Here is an 18,866-nt window from a genome sequence, read left to right as displayed (position 1 = left end):
AAGTAACAGATCATTACAGTCCAACATGTGCGCAAAATAACATGGGGCAGAGAGGAAGTGACTTTGAACTCTGCGGTGAAACTGCTGGTGAAGGTCATCTTTCCCTTTCCTGCTTTATAAAAAGGAAGACCCGAGGGGCGCCTGGGTGGCATAGTCGGTTAAGTGTCCGACTTCAGCCAGGTCACAATCTCGCGGTCCGTGAGTTTGAGCCCCGCGTCAGGCTCTGGGCTGATGGCTCAGAGCCTGGAGCCTGTTTCCGATTCTGTGTCTCCCTCTCTCTCTGCCCCTCCCCCGTTCATGCTCTGTCTCTCTCTGTCCCAAAAATAAATAAACGTTGAAAAAAAAAAAAAAAAAGAAAGGAAGACCCGAGGAAGGGGCGGTTCGAATAAAGGGACACCCGTGGAAGATCTGTGTGAATCTGACTCACAAGCCTCCTTCTCCTGTGGACAGGCTTTTTTCTCGGGCAGGCACAACAGCTTCCCACACCCTGATGAATCCTTGACTCCAAGGATCAAAAGTGAGGTCTTTAAATTGATTTCTCCCTGAACTGAGATCTAGAGCTTGCCTTGAGTCTATTCTTCCTGCAATTTCTCTCCTTAGGTTTTTCTAAATATTTCACAGCATCTCTACTACAATTAGATCGGAAAACAAAGAAATAAACCTTATCGGCGATTTCTGCCAATATCTGGCAATACCGTGGAAAAGATGTTTTGATTAGGCAATTTTCATTACTAAAAACACTGCAGCACAATAAATTAATTCAATGTTGCGCACTTATCTATTAGACACATTACTATAGGAGTATAAAAATGTTAATTATTCATTATCATTGCTCTGATTATTTGTTGTGGCTGATAATTACATTGAATATATTTTATATCAGTAATAACCTTCTGTCTACATTTACAACATGTCGTATCTTGGGGGCTTGTCAAGTTTTTTCCCCAAGCCTTTCCTTTATTAAGACACAGACCTCAGGAGTACATAACCTTTATGTTGAAGGCTGATTTTCTTCTTTCATATAAAGAGCAAATATTATAGATTAATTAATCCAGGATGATTATAATTTAATCACTCTTCCTCTGGCTTCACAAGGGATTCGGCTTTTATTCAGTTGCTCATTCGTATTGTTATAAAGAATAAATGCAGTCATAAAATATTTGTGTGCTATGAATTCACAGAACAACTAACTGAGAACCTGGAGGGGGGGGATGCGTGCCAGCCGGGCACCCGCTTGAGTCCCACGCCGTGTGGCCTCAGCCTGGAATACAAGCTAATGACCCACAGGTGAAGAGCCTTAGCTCGTGCACAAGAGAACTGGTCCCTGACCCAACTGAATGTGGGGTAGTTCAACCACAGTCAAAATATTTCAGTCTCACAGAATTTACCGAGCGCCTCTTAAACATCAGCACTGTGTTAAGCTCTGAGCATAAACTAACTGCTTGATCTTAGAACCACTACTTAGTGCCTTTGCGCCTAGGTTTCCTCATCTGTAAAATGGGACAATAACAGAAACTTCACGGTGTTGTGAGGATTAAGTGAGTTAATAATAGGTACTGAAGTGCCTTGAATGGTGCCGAGCCCTGGAAAACAATGAATGGGAGCTGCTACTTGCTTGTAATTTTTTTTTTTTAATTTATTTTTGAGACAGAGAGAGAGAGAGCATGAGCCGGGGAGGGGCAGAGAGAGAGGGAGACACAGAATCCGCAACAGGCTCCAGGCTCCGAGCTGTCGGCGCAGAGCCCGACACGGGGCTCGAACTCACCCACCGTGAGGTCATGACCCGAGCTCAAGTCGAACACTCAACCGACTGAGCCACCCAGGCGCCCCCGCTTGCTTGTAATTTTTACTCGCATGTTCCCCTTGTCAAGATGGCGGCAGATTGTAAGAAGTGACTAACAACTAATTGTCCAGATGCAGTGGCAGTGATCAAAGTCTATTGGAAGATAACAAATGCAGGATGTGGTCTGTCTGCCTGTGCTGTGTGAGGAGAGGCTTCCAAGAGGAGATCTTTGGAGCTGACTCACTAAATAAATACACTGCGTCGGCTCACTGTGGGGTGGTGGGAGCTGGAAGGGGGTCCGGGTGGTGCCATTCTGAGAGGAGGGAGACCTGTCCCTAAAAGCTGAGAAGCCTGTCGGCCGCGGCGGAGATGGAAGAAGCCGGTGAGGTCAGCAAGGACCCAGTCCCGTGGAGACCAGCATGGCGGCTGGCGGCTTGGGCCTCACCCTGAAGGCATCAAGGCACCACCAGAGGGTTTTCGGCTGCAGAGTCACAAATAAGATGAGCGTTGCAGGACTGGCCTAGCCACGGCCCGGAATGTGGAAGAATGTGGCCGAGAGTCTGTGGAGAGACGATCGGTGGCAGGATCCAGGCGGGGGCGGTGAGGTCTACGCCGAGGCAGGGAGATGTGGGCAGGAAGGCGTTCAGAGGCCCAACAAACCCCACACCTGGTCCGAGGACAAATCCTGAGAGGGGGCAAAGCTTTTGAACTTGGTTTTAAATAACAGCTCTGTTATTGGTGGGGCGAAGGTGGGGGACAGGAGGAAAGGAGGGGAAAGGTTACAGGCAAGAAGCACGAGGTGAAGATAACAAGCGACATTTATTATGCGCTTACGGCATGCCAGGCATTGTGCAAAATGCCTCACTCCTAGCACCTCCTAAAACCCCACAGGAGTTTAGTGAGGAAAAGGCCATTATGATCCCCATTTTACAGATGAGGAAACCGAGGCTCCAATTGTTACGTATCAGGGCCGCAGAGCCAGAAAGTGGTAGCTTCAAACTCTGGAACATTTGATTTTATTTAAAAAAAGAAGTTTGGGGGCGCCTGGGTGGCTCAGTCGGTTAAGCGGCTGACTTCAGCTCAGGTCATGATCTCGCGGTCCGTGAGTTCGAGCCCCGCGTCGGGCTCTGTGCTGATGGCTCGGAGCCTGGAGCCTGTTTCCGATTCTGTGTCTCCCTCTCTCTCTGCCCCTCCCCCGTTCATGCTCTGTCTCTCTCTGTCTCAAAAATAAATAAATGTTAAAAAAAAAACTTTAAAAAAAAAACTTTAAAAAAAAAAAAAAAGAAGTTTGGGGCGCCTGGGTGGCGCAGTCGGTTAAGCGTCCGACTTCAGCCAGGTCACGATCTCGCGGTCCGTGAGTTCGAGCCCCGCGTCGGGCTCTGTGCTGACGGCTCGGAGCCTGGAGCCTGCTTCCGATTCTGTGTCTCCCTCTCTCTGACCCTCCCCCATTCATGCTCTGTCTCTCTCTGTCTCAAAAATAAATAAATGTTAAAAAAAAACCTTTAAAAAAAAACTTAAAAAAAAAAAAAGAAGTTTGGGGCGCCTGGGTGGCACAGTCGGTTAAGCCTCCAACTTCAGCCAGGTCACGATCTCGCGGTCCGTGAGTTCGAGCCCCGCGTCGGGCTCTGGGCTGATGGCTCGGAGCCTGGAGCCTGTTTCCAATTCTGTGTCTCCCTCTCTCTCTGCCCCTCCCCCGTTCATGCTCTGTCTCTCTCTGTCCCAAAAATAAATAAACGTTGAAAAAAAAATTTTTTTAAAAAGAAGTTTTTTAATGTTTATTTATTTTTGAGAGACAGAGAGAGAGAGAGACATCACAAGCAGGGAGGGGCAGAGAGAGAGACAGACACAGAATCTGAAGCAGGTTCCAGGCTCCGAGCTGTCAGCACAGAGCCTGACGCGGGGCTCGAACCCACCAACTGTGAGATCATGACCTGAGCCGGAGTCGGACGCCTAACCGACTGAGCCACCCAGGCGCCCCTGGAACATTTGATTTTAATTGTCGGTAAAATGAATGAATGATTCCAGTGACTGCAGGATTTCATTCCACAGCCTCCCTGGGAACTCTCAGAGCCCTCATACGGGGTTGCTGCCTGTGTGAGCATGATGGCGAGTTCATTGGAAAACCTACTGGGCTTTTGAGCAGCCATGGTTAAGTGTCACCCCAAGTTTGGGTTTTAACTGCTATGGGAAGCGGCTCTTCCTGTGAGGTGTTTGTTCTCCCTGGACAAGAAGGCTGGGCCTCGGGGCGCCTGGGTGGCTCAGTCGGTTAAGCCTCCAACTTCGGCTCAGGTCATGATCTCACAGTTCGTGGGTTTGAGCCCCGCGTGGGGCTCTGTGCTGACAGCTCAGAGCCTGGAGCTTGTTTCAGATTTTGTGTCTCCCTCTCTCTCTGCCCCTCCCCTGCTCATGCGCTCTCTCTCTCTGTCTCTCTTTCTCTCAAAAATAATTTTTTTTTTTTTTTAAAGAAGAAGCCTGGGCCTCAGGCGTCTGCCCCATTCTACAGACTGCAGGTGGTGCCTGGAACAGTAACTTCTCAGCCAGCGGGCAGGGAGGATCTATGATGCCCATGGAAACGTGCGTCTGGGTGTGGGGGACCGAGCAGGCCGTGAGGAGGTCTGCCAGACGGAGTGGGGCTCTCTCTATGGGGTGAGCCGATCTCTGAGGAGACCCGGAGGTGGAGGAAATGTTCCAGCTGAGGAAACACGCGGGACACCCAGGCTCAGGGCACCGAGGTGAAACAGAAGACAGCAATTCCCGAGCTCCTTTTCTCTGTGGGCCTCAGTTTTCTTGGGCGTTCAGCGGGGCGACTCTTCACAGGACTGCAGTGGGGCTGGTGACAGTGTAGATGCAGCAGATAGCAGCGACAGCCCAGGAACCCCGCTGATGTCAGCTCTTGGCCTGGGGAGGCGGCCCCGGGCCACCCGGAGACGCCCAGATCTGTGGGAAAATGTGTGCCTGGCTGTGCCCCCCACCTGGCGGCTGGGGTTCTGTGACCCCGGGGCTCCTGACACGTGGGTCGGCCTCCAGCGGGGATGTGAATAGGGATTTGGGGGGCACTTTGAAGGACAGACTGCAAGAGATTAATTAGCTTAAAGAGCACCCTTAATAATGAGTTCTCGACCCTCACTGCATATTAGAGGGAACTTCCGAACTGCTAAGGTCCAGGCCTCCCCTCGGGGGTTCAGGTTCATTTGATCTCTGGTGGACACCAGCATGGGTCTATTTTTAAACCCCCCCAGGGTATCCTAATGTGTCGTCAGAGCTGAAACCACCAATTTCGACAGAGAGCAAAGGGCCGCTGTTTAGGCATCGCCGGGCATTAGCCTGAGCTCCAGGGCGGTTTCCCCAAGCATAGGCACATACAGGGGCGGCTTGGTGGGAAACTTCCAGAGCCAGGGAAGTGCCACAAAGCAGGCTCCTGGGACACTGGGCCGGCCATTCTCCACCTCCACTGGGGAACCGGACGAGGTGGACAGTGATGCAAAGCATGGGAACAATTCCTTCTCAGGGTCACCCTTTTTTTTTTTTTAATTTTTTTTTCAACGTTTATTTATTTTTGGGACAGAGAGAGACAGAGCATGAATGCGGGAAGGGCAGAGAGAGAGGGAGACACAGAATCGGAAACAGGCTCCAGGCTCTGAGCCATCAGCCCAGAGCCTGACGCGGGGCTCGAACTCACGGACCGCGAGATCGTGACCTGGCTGAAGTCGGACGCTTAACCGACTGCGCCACCCAGGCGCCCCCGGCGTCACCCTTTTTTGTCCAGCCCAGACAGGGAATGAACGTGAAACTCTGGCGGGCCCTTCCAGCCCAGCTCTTCACAGCCGTGTGGTGGGATGTGGGCTGCCCTTGAGCAGAAGAGGTGACTGCAGCCTCGAGGGTTGGAGCCGTGCTGGTGACCCACGCTCCCCATAGCGCAGGGCAGGTCTTGCCCAGCGTGGCGTAATCTGTGCCTGTGCGGTCGACTCTCAGTTCTGCAGGAGAGGATTTTCCTGTTTATGGATTACAGGTGGCTGACTGGTAAGCCCAGCCTCGTTTTCTCCACTGCTCCACACTCTCCCGGGTCTTCCTCCCCGTGGCCTGGATGGCACCCAGGCGCCCAGAACTGTGACCTGAGCAGACCGGGATGTCAAACCGGCTTTCCGCGTTCAGCCTGGTGCCGAACACGCCACCGGCACTAAGTAAATGTCTGTTGACTGGTTGGTTGAGGCCCCCAGATTGATGTGAAGCTCAGAGCACAAGAGAATTATTTCTGGATTTTCTTCCTTCCTCCACTGTGCTGATGAACAACAGTTGATGGTGATACTTTCCAGATTGACTAATGGCCCTTTCTAAAAATGCCCTCCAGGGGGCGCCTGGGTGGCTCAGTCGGTTAAGCGGCTGACTTCGGCTCAGGTCATGATCTCGTGGTCCGTGAGTTCAAGCCCCGCGTCGGGCTCTCTGCTGACAGCTCAGAGCCTGGAACCTGTTTCAGATTCTGTGTCTCCCTCTCTCTGACCCTCCCCCGTTCATGCTCTGTCTCTCTCTGTCTCAAAAATAAATAAAGGTTAAAAAAAATTTTTTTAATAAAAATAAAAATAAAAATGCCCTCCAAGTCCAGGAACAGAGAGCAGAAATTTTCTCTTTGTTGCCAAAGTGTCCTCTTTTCATAACCTCTTGTTAGTTCAGCTGTATTTCAGACCAAATATGTCATCTACCAGTTTCCACAGTGGTCCAATCTCTACCTCATTTTTAACATTTCACCATTGAGACACTACATTTAATAACGATTACATCACTATTCAGATGTGTTTTGAAAAATTGGCAGAGACAAGTCTTTATAAGAGAGCAGTTGTCTAGATGAGGGGCCGAAGTAACTTCCGACACCATCATAGGTTAATATTGGGTTAAAAGAAGAGAAGGGGATGGGGCGCCTGGGTGGCTCAGTTGGTTGAGCGTCCGATGTCAGCTCAGGTCATGATCTCACGGGTTTGTGAGTTCGAGCCCCACGACGGGCTCACTGCTGTCAGTACAGAGCCTGCTTCGGATCCTCTGACCCCCCTCTCTCCGCCCCTCCCCCACTCATCCTTTCTCTCTCTCTCTCTCTTTCCCCTCCTCCTCCTCCTCTCAAAAATAAGTAAACCTTTAAAAATATTTTTTAAAAAAGAAGAGAGGGTGAGGTAACCTGGTAGATATATGGGGGCCAGCTCTTAATTTTGAAAAGGTTGTCAAAATTTGATACACGATCTGGGAGTCAGTCTATAAAATTGCTTGTTCTTAGAAAGTATGTTTGGATTTGAAGAGGGAAGAGCCATATGGAAGAAGGATGTCTCCCGAGAAGACAAGTCTTTCACTTCAGTGGGCAATTTGTTCTTTGCTAAAAAAATGTAGTTCTTCTAACAACCTTATATGAAAGAATGAGGTTCCTCCAGTGAAATGTGAGAAAACTTCTTAGAGAAGTTACTTCTCAAGCTACGTCTAAGAGAGGGTAAGATTTTAGTAGTAAACGTCGTGGAGAAATGCGTCCCTGACAGAGTGAGTGGGTTGATAGAACTGTAGGGACAAGAGAGGGTCTGTATGAGAGATGACGAGGGAACGAAGCCAGTTTCTTTTGAGGTGCGAGTGACAAAAGGAGAGGAATCTGGGAAGTTTGAGAACTAATTCTTGCTAAACCGCTGTGAGCTATCATGCTAGCAACATGGACACTTAGCGGGTCCTCTGAAGGGCAGTCCAGAGAAGTCAAAGATCTAATGGTGGCAATCCCAGCCCTGTGGCTACCCAGGGAGGAAGATGTCTTAGATAAGACCTTTCCAGCTTGTCACAAAGCTCTCCCAAAACGTCTCCGTGCTGGTATGTTCTAGCCCAGTCTACAGGGTCTGGAGGCATCTGGATCTCCTGATGGGTGGGGTGGGGGTTCCTCCTTCCTGTGTAGGTGAATTTGAGGAGACAGCTCAATGTTGTGGTCAAAAGTACAGACTGTAAGGTCAAAGGCCTGGGCTCAAATGCCAGCTCAGCGCCCTACCTGTTCTGCAGCCTTGGAAAGTTCAACCACTATGTGCCTCGATTTCCTTAGCTGCAAAGTGGTGGCACAAAGAACAGTACCTAGCTCCATGGGTTATTGAGAAGACAAAAGGTTCAGAGAGTGCCTGGTACATAATTCGTGTTAAGTGTAAGCTGCTGTATGGGGATTATCATTATTTCTTTTGTCAGTGAACCATCACTGCTCTTTGCTCCCTTGCCTCCCCACCTCTGTCTGCCCACCCCCTTCTTGCCAACCTTTCTTCTCCTCTATAACATAGTGAACAAATGATGATTCTCTTCTTTGAGCAGCACTTTTGCAGTGTGCAAGTGCTTTCAAACACACAACCCCATTTGGCCCTTGGGTATAAACACTTTGCACATATGAAAATGAGAACAGTAGCCCCCCAAATAATAAATAGGCTTACCCGAGGTCCCTGTGCCAGCAAGTGGCAAATGAACCCAATATGGTGGCCTTGACTCATTTGTTCATCCATTCATGTGTTTTTCATCTGCCCCTATTTTTTTCACTACCTGCTCTGTGCCAAGAACTGGGCAGGTCATTCATTGGCGATGTGGCTATAAAACACTTGATCTGGCCTCCCCAGGACTATGGTCTAATGAGGAGCAGGGGGTAATGGAGAAAGTCTGGTGGTAAGCGTGGAAGGAAACATGGTTGTCCTAGAAGCATCCAGGAACTGAGAAGGAGGTCAGGGGTCTCAAAGAAGGTCTCAAAGTTTCCTAAGAGATGGAGCCTACAGATGAGTCTGGAAAGACAAGGGAGACTCAATCACCAACACAGGAAGAAGGAAGAGAACTCCACCTCTTCCTTCTCTAACCGCCCCCCCTCCCCTGCTCTCCCAACACACACTCTCTCTATTGATTGGCAACAGCCTTGAGTTTAAAAACGAACAGGGTTACTGGTATTTTCTGCGTGCCTTCTACGTGCTTGGACTGATGAGGCTCAGCCCACAAGGAGCTCACCATCTCACTCCTGGGTGGAGACCTGAGCAGGGCAAACTGGGGGGGAAAACAAGGGCATCCAGGATGAGAGCAGGCGCTGTGTGCGTGGTGCAGCCATAAACGTAACCGGCCCCAGATGATATGCACAGATGCCCAAAGTGGGTGCGCCCACGGGCTATTTTCTGGCTTGTCTCAGCCCCCCCACGTCACATTAGTTCCACATACCAGACAGAAGGCCCTCTACAAGTCGCAGACTAGACAGGAGGGCCTTTACATCTGTTAGCTCATTTGTTTTACCTGAAAACTGTGGAGAGCAGACTGTGTAGAGAATATGGAAATTGCAGCGAAAGAATGATTTGCCCAAGGTGGCTGAACTAGCTACCTGTTGCTGTGAGACAGATTATCCCAAGTCTTAGTGCCTTAAAACAACAATAATCCCTGTCTCTCACAATCTCTGTGGACCAGGAATTCATACCAAGCGGAGCAGAGAGGGTTTGTCTCTGCTCTACAATGTCTATGACCTCAGCTGGAGGACTTGACGTTTGGGAACTGGGTTCGTCTGCAGACCAGCTCCCTCACGTGGCTGCAGGTTGGTTTGGGCTGTCTGCCGTGGTTGTGGGTTGGGACACTTTTGCGTGGCCTTTCCAGGTGGCCCGGACTTCCTCACAGTATGGTGGCTGGATCCCACGAGCAAACGTCCAGAGAAAGAAAGAAGCCACGTGGAAGCTCTGCCTTTAAGACCTTCCTCAGAGGCCACAAAGCACCACATTGTTTCACCGAAACAATTACAAATGTCCATCCACCTTCAAGGAAGAGAACGTAGACACCACTTCTCGAAGATCAGTGTCAGTGTCACATGAAAGAAAAGCACATGGGATAGAGTATACATAGGACACCTTTGCAAAAAACAATCTCCCATAGTGACACAACTATGGGGTCCTCTCCCATATATGGCTGCACTAAAATCCCTGCCCTTCATTAACAACACCATCTTCCCAGCCGGAGGAAGACACGCTTGTCCACTGATGTCTGAGTACCCAGAGGCACACTTGACAGGCCCCAGAGCTGGGCGATCACCGCTTAACATGAAGAACACAGTCCTGGGCCTCGTCCTCTTTTGACTTCCTGTCCTCTGTGCTCCCCAGCCAGAGCTTTCAGAAGAATATGCATGCCAGAACCCCTGAGCTAACAAAGCTCGGAAGAATAAACACCAGTGCAATCACCTAAACAAGTTTGCCTTCCTGCCTTCCTGGGTTTTTTGGGGGGGAGGGGGAAGGACATCCCTAATCTTGTTTCCAGCTGTTTCTGCATTTCTATGCTGCCTATCACCTTTTAGACCCAGATGCAATATGAATTATTCATTTGATTTGGGGCAGGTGCACCCATTTCCTCCCAGGACCCAAGGGGCAGGCATAGGAAATTAATTCACAACGTCTGTAGCTTGAAGTCACTTGCAATTTCCACACCATGGAAAAAATAAACCGAAGATATGGGACTTGAGAAAGCTCAAAGGTGTTGAGAATAGTCATCAGCAATTCTTGATTGTCTCTTAGACAAAAAATGGGCACCGATTCCTGCACGAAAGGTTTACGTTCACTGATGAAAAGGGGCTTCTCGGTCGTGGAGGTGATATAAGTGAGTGAGGGAGGGTCACAGAAGATCTTCCCTGGAAGTCTTGAGATAATGGCACCTACCTGCCTGCACACAGTGGGAAGGACTTGCCACCTTCTCAAGGTTCTCCCCCAACTGACTCTTCTATTATTCACTGAATATTCCAGGTCTAACACGTTGAGGTCTCTTCCCCCTGGACATTCTATGAGTCTGAAGGGTGAGCACTGAAGATGAACATGGACTGTAGCCCCTACTACGGACCAGCCCTCATCACCCTGTGTTTCCCAAGAGCCATTTGATTATGATGTGCTCTCTGTCATCAGAAATGTCATTCATGTCACAATTTCTAGCACGTTGGGGGCTGGCTTTCCCTTATTATAAACTTCAAAAAATTCTCCAGCAGTCCTACTCCTCCAAACAGGTCCTCAAACCTGGGAAATTTCTGACTGGGTTGGATTTTTTTTTTAGTGTAAGAATAAAAATAGCTGTAGATTAGTAGAGCTGGATGCGAAGAGGGAGTAATTTCTGATGGTTTCTCTTGAGTTCTAGGGTTCCTCTATGTTTCCACAGGCCCTTCACGTGAAGGGAAGGGCAGTGAGACAATGGAGTTCAGCATCAGCTACAGTATCTTCAGTTTATCTCTTTTACACACTGAATCAAGGAGTCCTCACCTCATTAACAAAACAAAACAAAACAACAACAACAAAAACCACACAACTTTTTAAACACTAATCCAACTTCTTTGATATCTAGAAGGCAAGACGGATGCGGAAAGAGGGCCATTTCTTACCCACAAAACATCAGATGTGTCCAGAACAGAAAGAATTGTCTAGAAACGCAATACCCCAGTTAAGTTACTTTTCCTTCTAGAAAAGTCACCTTCACACAGGGTGTTTTGGCTATAGATCACGCGGTTTTTCCATGAGTCAAAAGCCCTTGTTTGTTGGGGAGCTATGGAAACAGAAGGTTTACAAGGTGCTGCATTGCCTTTTGAGAATTACCTTGGTAGGAAGGCTCTTTTTTTTTTTTTATTTTTTCTCTCCTGCATTCATTTTTGTTATTTCAGTAATTGGTCTACCTGGATTCTGGGGACACTTAGGCACCTGGTTGTATTGATTCTTTTCACACTTCAATTTGAAAAGGGTCTTTCTCCATAAAATACACCTACTCTGGTTCTTTTGTCCACTGCCATTTTACCTGGGAACGGTTTGGCCTTAGCAACCCCTACTGATTTATAAGTGTGAGTTACAAAGAAGCCATGTAACTATAATTCTAAGTGCTTATGGTTATTTATGGCCTGAAATTTAGCAAATGCATCTGTTGCTAGCAATATTCATCTTATAACATTTTTAGGAAAAAAAGTTCTCAGAACACCGAGCGTTGATTTTTTTGGTTAAGATTCTTTTACGATCATTTCCTAGATGATAGCTGATATGATTATTAATTATTGCTATCATTCTGATTATGGATATGCTGCAGAGGTGCTGAGATTTGGGGCATTCAATACAATGGAATTTTCCAGCTAAAAATAACAGTGATTAAACTAAATTCCTGTTATGTGCCAAGCATCTTATTAACATATCTTTTTATCTAAGTTCATAATCAACCTCATTTAAAAAAAATTTTTTTTTTAACGTTTATTTATTTTTGAGACAGAGAGAGACAGAGCATGAATGGGGGAGGGTCAGAGAGAGAGGGAGACACAGAATCCGAAACAGGCTCCAGGCTCTGAGCCGTCAGCACAGAGCCTGATGCGGGGCTTGAACTCACGGACCACGAGATCATGACCTGAGCCGAAGTCGGACGCTTAACCGACTGAGCCACCCAGGCGCCCCAACCTCATTTTTTTTTAACCGGGGATGGAATTGAGGCTTTGCCATGTTTGGTCACATGTCCAGTGACTCACAGCTGGGAACCAAGGACCTAGATTTGGACATGGCTTTGTCTGACTGCAAGGTCCATGTTCTTTGTCACCTCAGTGGACTAGCTATCCTTCTACATACATGCCATTACAAGTCCCTTTGACTAGAAATAAGCATTCTTTTCTTATGAAAGCAGATTCAAGGCACTCTTTAAGCTTTTCTTTTTTTTAATTTTTTTTTAATGTTTATTTATTTCTGAGGCAGAGAGAGACAGAGCATGAGTGGGGGAGGGGCAGAGAGAGAGGGAGACACAGAATCAGAAGCAGGCTCCAGGCTCTGAGCTGGCAGCACAGAGCCCGATGTGGGGCTTGAACTCACAAACCGTGAGATCGTGACCTGAGCCGAAACCGGACGCTCAACCGACTGAGCCACCCAGGCGCCCCTCTTTAAGCTTTTCTAGGTAGCTCTGAACTAGCATTAAGAATTTCAAGTTGCTACAATAACACAAATATATCCTGTTCACTATGCATCTATGTGAAATAAGGCGAAAGGCTTTACATATTTCAAACCTGCACAAGATCCCTACAAAGTGCATATCATTTCATCGACACTGGGGTTGAGTAACTAAAGTCCTAAAGAAATAGAAGGTAACTTATCCACCAGAGAAGGCAGACACGAGAAATGAACCAGGTCTCTCTGACCCCAGAAGCTTTGTGTCCACACTGCCTTGCAGCTTTTCACAAATAACAATACACCGTGAAGAGGTAGAGGCACCTCATGTGTGCATTTGAATGATATGAAATCAACTATGTGGGTTCAGGAAACAGAGAAGAGCGTGAATCAGAAGCACGGCAGTTTCCTGCTTTTAGGCTAAATGAACAAGCATGCCTCTGTTATGCCCTTCGTCTTCTCACTGCTTTCCTCCCTCCCGCAGCAACAGCTTCTTGAGTTGCAGAGGACGGCTCGTGTGTCAGAAGACATATGTCTTCATAGAAGCCGGCTCCCGTGTCCAAGCACACTGCTGATGTGCAGCTGTGGGGAGAAGGAGCCGGACCGGACCCACTGGAGGACAGACACTGGTTGCAGTGGAACGTCTTGCTCAGGTACCTAAGCTCCATAAGCGAAGAGTATTTTACCACTTCTTCACTTTTCTAACCCCTGTGTCTGGCACACCGCAAGCCCTCAAAACGTCAATTATTCGTTGGTGTATGGTTAAATGCAATGCAAAAAGAAGAATTCCAAGTTGTTTAAAGATTAAAAAATGACTACGTAAGGACTGTAAGAATTTGTCAGGGAGTTTATCTCTATGGTGATTGACCCCCATGTTAGATATTTTTAGCGTGTGTGACTTTTTATTTTCAGTACCTTTTCTGCCTCCTAACTGTGAACTCTCACTTCCCGTGTGCAAAGATAAATCACATGTGTGTGATACGGTCAGGTGCAAAGTAAGAGTGAATAGATTCAAAATGAGGACGGCTGAGCTCAAACATGAGCCCTAGGACATCTGTGTTGGCCACTCAAGACTTTCTGTTCCCTCTGGGCCCTCAGCCGCTTTGCGGATCCCTTAGTGCAGAGCGACTGGCTCTGAGTTAAGGATATTTTACTGTAATCATTGTGACCGCTGCCACTACAACTATAAGAACGTTCTTGTATCTTGTCGAATACTGAGATGCTACTAATTCCCTTTACAAGAGTGTTGGTTTGCAAAAAAACCAAAAAAGGCCTTGTTACCCAGTAAGCTGATGTATACAGTGTCCCCTTGCAAAGATACCCAAAACGGGGATGGGACTCCATGGTTTTGTGATGAGTTATATTACCCTATTATTGGTATCCCATAATAATTATTATTGTTATTACTATTACCATTTAAGTAGGCTCCAGGTGTGGAGCCCAATGTGGGGCTTGAACTCATAACCCTGAGATCAAGACCTGAGCTGAGATCAAGAGTCAGATGCCTAACAGAGGGAGCCACCCAGGCGCCCATCCCACAGTTTTTGATTCATTGATTTTATCAAATATTAACTCTATACCTACTCAGTGCCAGGTACTCTGCTGGGCTTGAAAATATTGTGGCACACAAAACCACATCCTTGTCTTCATTAGAGTTTTCTATGTGGATTGTGGCTTAAAAATTCTCTCACCCCCATCGTCACCTGTGACCTTCACAAAATTCCTGAGCACTAGGTGGCCTTGATCTTCCCACTGCACAGGTGAAGAGACCCCCCCCACCCCGGACTCTCCCCTTTCCATCTGGCAGGACCCAGGAGTTGGTGAACTTTGTCAAGGGAGAGGAGGCAAAGGAGCTGAGTGTGTGCAGGAGTGTGCACAGGTGTGTGCACATCTGGGGGACACGACAGCCATGAGGCCTGACGTCCCAGAGCCGAGCTAGATGTGGATTCACCCTGCTTTGGAGCATCTCCCTTCTGGCAGCCATGTTGCCTTCTCTCTGGCTCTCCTCCCCACCTCAAGGACAGGTCATGAATACCAAGGAAGGTGCTGCTGGGCCTTGGGGGGTGGGGGTGGGGGGCCCTTCCTCCCTCAGCTGTAGGGTGCGGCATGTGCGTGGACCCGTGAGCACATCCTAGCGTCTATCCTCCTGCGAGAGCAGAGCGGTGACACATCTACCTGCAGGAAAGGACACGTTCGTCCCCAACAGGACATTACACCTCTGCAGAGACTCACCGAGCAAGCATTTACCACAAGGCCCAAATTACATGTGTTCCTTGTCCGGAAGCATCTCTTAAGTGTTGAGGTGCCCATTAATTCCGTGGCAGCGGGAAGGTCTGCTGTGCGGGGCGTGGGGGAACAGCAGCAAGTGAGTTCTCAGCCTTCAGCTCGCAGGACCTCCGCCCCGGAGGACACGGGCAAGGACTGCCCTCGTCGGCAGAGAAGGCCGAGCTGCCTTGCTGCAGGGTGTCTCGCGGGGCCGAGAAGAGGGGAGACACGATGGAAATCCCAGGGAAATCCCCCCCTAACAAAATCCGGAGATTCCTCACTTGCTCAGGCCAACAACCCTTTGATTTCTGCGTCCCACCCCACCCGGGGGCCCTTCACATTTTCTCCAGGGAATGTTTCGAAATATCCACGCACTAGAATAAATCAAAGCTTATGTTTATGACTCCTCATTATCTCAACTCTCAAATGAAAGCAACTCTGCGGCTTGCCTGCGAGGCCGTGAGGATCCACAGAGTTGCAGTGAGAAAGAGGTGCCGTGTCCACACTGGCTCATCCGCGTCCTGAAGCAGGGCCCAAGCGGATCTCGGTGTGGGCCGCAGTTCCGCACTAACCTCTCTGAATTTAAGTTTCCCCCGGGGTGAGGACACTATTACCCACAATGGGGGCTATGGTGTGGAGTAAATTAATCAGATGCATCACAATTAAAAAAAAAACAGCTCTTTTATAGGGGTGCCTGGGAGTCTCGGTTGAGCATCTGACTCTTGATTTTGGCTCAGGTCATGATCTCACGGTTCATTGGATCACTGACGGCACGGAGCCTGCTAGGGATTCTCTCTCCACCCCCCCCCCACCCCGCCCCTCCCCTGCTTACTCTCTATCTCTTTCTCAAAAAATAAATATATAAACATAATGACCCCCAAAAAAACTCATTTATAAAAACAAAAAAAAAAAAAATCAGATGCATCACTACCAAGCACAGGACCCGGCTGGGGAGTAGTGTAAGGCTGGGGACATACTGATAATTTCAGACCCTTCGGATGTATCCTGGGACCACGGGGGTCAAAGATAAGATAAATTTGTATAGCACATTAGAGAGCTGAAAGAGCTGTCATTTCCAAATTTAATTCCATGATTAAAGTTTTTAATGACAAAGGGTATCCTTTCATTATAGTCTGTCACCCACGCAACCAATCACAGTTGTGCTGTGAACATTCAACCACGTATTCGCTCAGTCTCAAAGCACTGCACACAATTTTTCCTTCAGCGATCCAGAGGAGTCAGGGACATTGTCGCCACTTGAAGATGGGGGAATTGGGGGCCAAATGCGATTGGTGACATCCACAGGGACACAGGCTGGCTGGTCTCAAGCCATCCCATTGCCTGGCCAGCAGACTAGCACGTGCAACGCCTCCCTTTCACCACCAGCTGCTCCCCAGATAAATCTGCTAGATTCTCTTAGAGGCAAAAACAGGGCCAAGTACAATAGCAACAACAACAACAACAAAACCAAGAATTAATCTCGCTCAGAATCTTCTCTGGAATCTTTTACCTATAGGGACCATTATAAAGGTGACCAGCTCAGGAGCTCTGTGGTGGAAGTGACTTCCCGGGGACAATAACGACGTATCAAAGGCTTGCACCCTCACTAATGTAATCACTGATGATGTAACGCCCTAGTACGTCCTCACGATGTAGCCTCACTAACCAGGAGCCTGGTGATAATCCGCTACCAAACGGAAGCTCTTAGTCTTCCTGGCCATTCTGTAACTCAGTCCCCGAGAAAGAGCATTCGGGAAAAGCGTCTGACCAGTCGAAGGGCGCACAGAAAACAAGAGGGATGGATGCGTTTTATGTTTGTCCAAAACAAGTTTGGATTTGCTCTTTGGGTCTAGAAATCGGGCTAGCTAATACTATTCATACTTAAAAGTGCATAGTCTGCAGGAGCGGGCCCCCTGGGACACTCTCAGGAGGCCGCGGGCTTGAGACAGGAGCACTGAAGGTCTGTATTACTGCAAACCTCCTCAAAAGCCTATTTTTCCAGCTATCATTTGGACCTTATTGGTTCTAATTTGTTGAAAAGGGGGAGGGGAGGAAACACCCAATACCATCTGCTTCATTGTTTTGTGGGAAAATGTATGCAGTTAAAAGGGAGAGAAACATCATTTGCCCGGTCTGCAGCTTTTGGTGCTTCCCCCGCAACTATTTGGCCTGAATATATTAAAGATTGTAATGTTTTGTTACATGTCCCAGGGCAAAAAAAAAAAAAAAAAAAAAAAAGATCAGGCTATCACTTATTAGCTTTCTGTTCCTGGATCCGTCCAGTTGATTCCGCAGTGCAAAAGATAGTGGGGAAATCCAAAGGTAAAGGTTAAACTCTGTTTTATTATGTTTACAGGATTTAAAGGGTAAGTCAGGAAGTGCTTACATAACATCCAGTGAAAGTGGTGGATTAGTAACCAGAGCGGGACTTAAAAGCGGCCTTAATCCCCCGAATCTCCAGGGGTGAAAGGTCAACCTCTAACACCAGGTTGTGTAAAGAATGGAGAAGCCACAAGCTTCTGTTTCATCGTGGCCCTGCTAATCCACTGAGGAAATGAGCAGCCGGGGGGTGTGGGCAGCGGTAAACGCCTCCTCCCGGGAAGCCACCTGTGAATTCAGCCAAGGAGGGAGTAATTAAAGTCAGCAGGGCCCAGGGCAGGGGGTAGGCCTCGGACAGACACGGCCCCCAGCCGCAGTGTTCCAAGGCGGTGGGGGGGCTTCCTCAACCTCGGAGGAGCCAACACAGCCGGCACCCTGCCAAAACCCCGCACGGGACCACTGCCTTTCCCTGACAAGCTCTTGTCATCTTGAAAAGCGGGCTGCAGACCAATGCCAAGCACGCGCACACGCACACACGGACAGACGCACACACGGACAGACGCACAGGCACAGCCGATCAGGAACCCTGGAAGGGGTTAGTTGACATACTAAACCGGCTAGCTGCTGAGAACATGGGCCCAAAGAAATATTAATAAATCCGTTCTTCCTCATTTGTTCTCTTGCTTGCTCTCCTCTCTCGCTCGTCAAAAATGGGGGAGAAGAAACTTTTCTTACTCATGAATATACGATTTAAATAGATCCTCTAAAATTATAGTCAGCCTTGTCCCCGAGGATTTTGACTACTTTGGGAAGTAATTACCTGTAATATCTTGAAGTGTGTTTATCTATCTGCCCCTCTGACTGTCTGTCTACATATCCATCTACCTGTCTCACTTCTCATTGATCGCATGGGTTTAACACAGCCTGAGACGCAAAAATAAACCCAAAGGCAAGTGTGACATCATATGGACATTGAGCACTTTTTTGAGAAGCCTAAGTTTAGGGACAGCAAAATCCAGGACTCAGTTCCTTCTCTCTTCGATCTCCCTTGGTACCCATGTCAGGCCAAAAAAAAAGTAGGGTCAACTTCCCCCGCCCCCCGGCTTTGCCCCAAGAAAGCATCTTGTCCTCAATTCCCCCATGAAGCCGCAGCACGTTACATGGAACGTTTCGCGTCCACGACTGCGTAAACGTCTTCCTTCCATGCATGGACGAATCAGAACTTTGGATACAATCAATTTACGGAAGAAAGTTCCAACGCATTTCAGCACAAAGCTCAAAAAGCTTCCAGAGTGGCCGTCCCCTATTTATTCAGAGCTGGCCTTCATTAAATCACTGGTGAAAAATACGGAGATTCGTCTTAGCTGTAGTTTCATCATCTTAAAACAGCAGAAGCATTTATCTTATGAAATCGCAGAAGTCGGGCGCTGTGCAGACTGATGGCTTCGAGGTGCTCTTGGCATTAGTATCTGATTGTCTCGCCTAAGGTGTTTATGACGCGTACAGCTGCTAATAGCTTATGCTGTTCATTTTTTACAGAATTTGTGGTTTAAGCATTATGCTTAGAATACCTAAAATATTTCTTTCCTTCTTTTAAAAAATGGCATAAACTGTTT

The 18,866-nt window shown here is 48.1% G+C and overlaps 1 long non-coding RNA gene across 1 annotated transcript; it reads right to left on the bottom strand.

The window, feature by feature from the left end:
- Window positions 1–1,837: 1,837 nt before the first annotated feature.
- On the bottom strand, window positions 1,838–10,595 carry LOC125173536 (uncharacterized). The gene is made up of 3 exons (XR_007155071.1): window positions 10,438–10,595; window positions 8,209–8,547; window positions 1,838–2,468 (listed from the first exon to the last, which is right to left on the bottom strand). It is a non-coding gene; the product is annotated as an uncharacterized LOC125173536 (long non-coding RNA).
- Between the last annotated feature and the right edge of the window lie 8,271 nt (window positions 10,596–18,866).

Source organism: Prionailurus viverrinus, chromosome C1, assembly GCF_022837055.1.
Source record: "Prionailurus viverrinus isolate Anna chromosome C1, UM_Priviv_1.0, whole genome shotgun sequence".
In the NCBI taxonomy this organism is placed as follows: Eukaryota; Metazoa; Chordata; class Mammalia; order Carnivora; family Felidae; genus Prionailurus; species Prionailurus viverrinus.
This window is presented reverse-complemented; position numbering and strand designations above follow the sequence as displayed.